The following is a 2,316-nucleotide window of genomic DNA, read 5'->3' as shown; positions in this document are numbered from 1 at the left end:
GTTGGAGACAGGGGGGAGAGAGTGTGAGATGAAGATGTATTCTTTTTCACAATGCCATCTCTACGTCAGCCTCTTATATAAGTTTACTTATATAATGAATACCTATTATAGTGTTATATTCATGGGCTACATGGAGGAGTTTCATGATAAAGATAGGATTGTATAGTGTAGCATGGTCCATGGATGAGTAGGAGACATCTCAATGTAATTTAAGTCAGGAAAACTGTCAGCTTAAGTTGTTACATGTCACCACATGGGGTGGTGCTGTGTTTATTTGGCAGGGATTAAGGCTAATTTCTCCCTGTATGTGATTGTCCGCTGTGACCTTTTCCTGTGTTTTTGAATTTACAAAACCAACAATAATATATTCACGTTTCAACAAGAATAACAAATGAGCTGAAAATTTTCGAGCAGGTGAAAGAAACCCTGCTTTCCTGGCTTGGTACTGGCAAGCCATGCCCCAAGGCTGATGACTGGTTGGGGTGATGTGAAAGTGTGCAAGAGAGACAATCGGGCATAATTGAAGAGGAGATAGTTGGGGAGGTATGCAACGGAGATGGAGGATCTCGCTCGCTGGCTTCTCGTCAACACGACAAAGAAGGCTGCGTGGGGAGGAGGTGGTGGGGAGTTGAGAAAACATCTTACCTTTATAAGGTGTTGTTTTCAACAAAATAAAAGAGATACGCAGAAAAGAGGTGGATGCAACATGGGGAATGGAACAAAGCAAGTGACATGACAAACACATATATGGGGAGGGGAAGATGAAAAACTTGTTTATTGTACAATGATAAAGAAATATACACAATCCCAACCCAGCTATCTCACCAAACTCTACATTCTTAATGGCAAAGTGGAAGCAGGAGAGAAATTTTCCAGGAACAAAGATGGTGGTGGCTGCAGATCTATGGTGCACTTGTGAAGTGGGCACTGGACTGGAAGGGTGTCAAGAGCAATATGGTAGAGGCGGTGGGATTGTGAGATGGCATCTACATCTCCAAAGAGCAGTCCTCCATGCCCCGTTGACCAAGCAGACTGACGTATGATGAGAGACAGTGAGACAAAAAAAATCCAGCGAGATGACGGAGGCAGGATGCCAAGAGAGACAGAGACAGAGAGACAGAGACAGAGACAGAGACAGAGACAGAGACAGAGACAGAGACAATAAGAAGAGAATTGGTTCTTTCTTGAAGTCCAAGGTCCAACTTGCACACTGTGGTTACAACCCTCGCAGACTCTGGGACCAGCTTCACCTCTGGCAAGTCTGTGATTGACTGTACGCTGCTTGTGGTTAGTGCAATCTCCTGGGCCATCCCGTAGGCAAGCCCTGATTTAAAAAAAGAAAAAAAGTCGCCCATCTCTCTCCAAGGCTCTACAGCTGACCTTGCGACCATGGCTTTCTAGCACTGGCTGAATAGTTAATAATCTGTCCATTGAAGAACAAATCATTACCATTGTGCACAATTTTTGTGGCTGCAAGACATCACCTGGCCCCATCTGCTAACAGGAGGGTTTTACACATTCAATCTTATCCTGAACTATACTGTCTTTAAATCATAAACACTGCTTCCTCAGCATCACATTTCATAAGATGAGTTATTCTATTCAGATATTTTCTGATTGAAAGAGTAAATTTAAACCATGTGAAACACAGAGGCCATATTCGAATCTTTCTATATTCTAACTTTATACCCCCCCCCCCCTTCTACATAACAGTTTGTTAATGTATTTCAGGTGTCACAGTCTTTGTGCACTGATCCGTGTGCACCAGGAACTCGGAAAATTGGACGTAAAGGAGAATCAGCATGTTGCTTTGATTGTGTAATCTGCACTTCTGGAAAGTTCTCCAACACAACAGGTATGATTTAAATATTTATTTTATGTTTCATTGCTCATAAAGAAACGTTATTGTCGTCGTTTCTCCGATACACAAATCATCCTGAAACTCTCTTTCTCTCTCTGACAAACCAAGGAATTTCCTGAAGATTTAAAACTTTCGGAATTTTTTGAAATAATATAAAGTTATTCCATGTGTGGCTCTTTTACACTTTTTTGCCGATTACCTTGTTCTATCATTGAAGTAAATATTTCCACCATTGTTCATGCGCATTTATTTTCAAGGAAGATGTCTCCTCCTCCATCATGTCTGCATTCCAATACAGGTTTAATTCACCCCTACCCTATAGCATTCCGTCTCCTTTTCCTGGTTCTCTCATCCACATTCCAAGACTTCTCCCTGCCCCTTTAAGTTTCATCCTTTTTTCTGCGAGCCTGACTTTCACCCGTCGAGCAAATTCCTTCATCTATTTGTCCCTCACC

The 2,316-nt window shown here is 42.0% G+C and overlaps 1 long non-coding RNA gene across 1 annotated transcript in view; it reads left to right on the top strand.

The window, feature by feature from the left end:
- The first annotated feature begins 1,371 nt into the window (after positions 1-1,371).
- The window catches only part of LOC147035860 (uncharacterized), a 34,147-nt gene continuing 33,202 nt past the window's right edge, over positions 1,372-2,316 (top strand). Inside the window, exon 1 of the long non-coding RNA XR_015049118.1 lies at positions 1,372-1,855. This is a non-coding gene — a long non-coding RNA (uncharacterized LOC147035860). The remainder of the gene's footprint in view (positions 1,856-2,316) is intronic.

This window comes from Eptatretus burgeri, chromosome 1 (genome assembly GCF_056783735.1).
Source record: "Eptatretus burgeri isolate ZD-2024b chromosome 1, Ebu_testis_v1, whole genome shotgun sequence".
Taxonomy (NCBI): domain Eukaryota; kingdom Metazoa; phylum Chordata; class Myxini; order Myxiniformes; family Myxinidae; genus Eptatretus; species Eptatretus burgeri.
The sequence above is the reverse complement of the archived record's forward strand: the minus strand, read 5'-3'. Positions and strand labels throughout refer to the sequence as shown.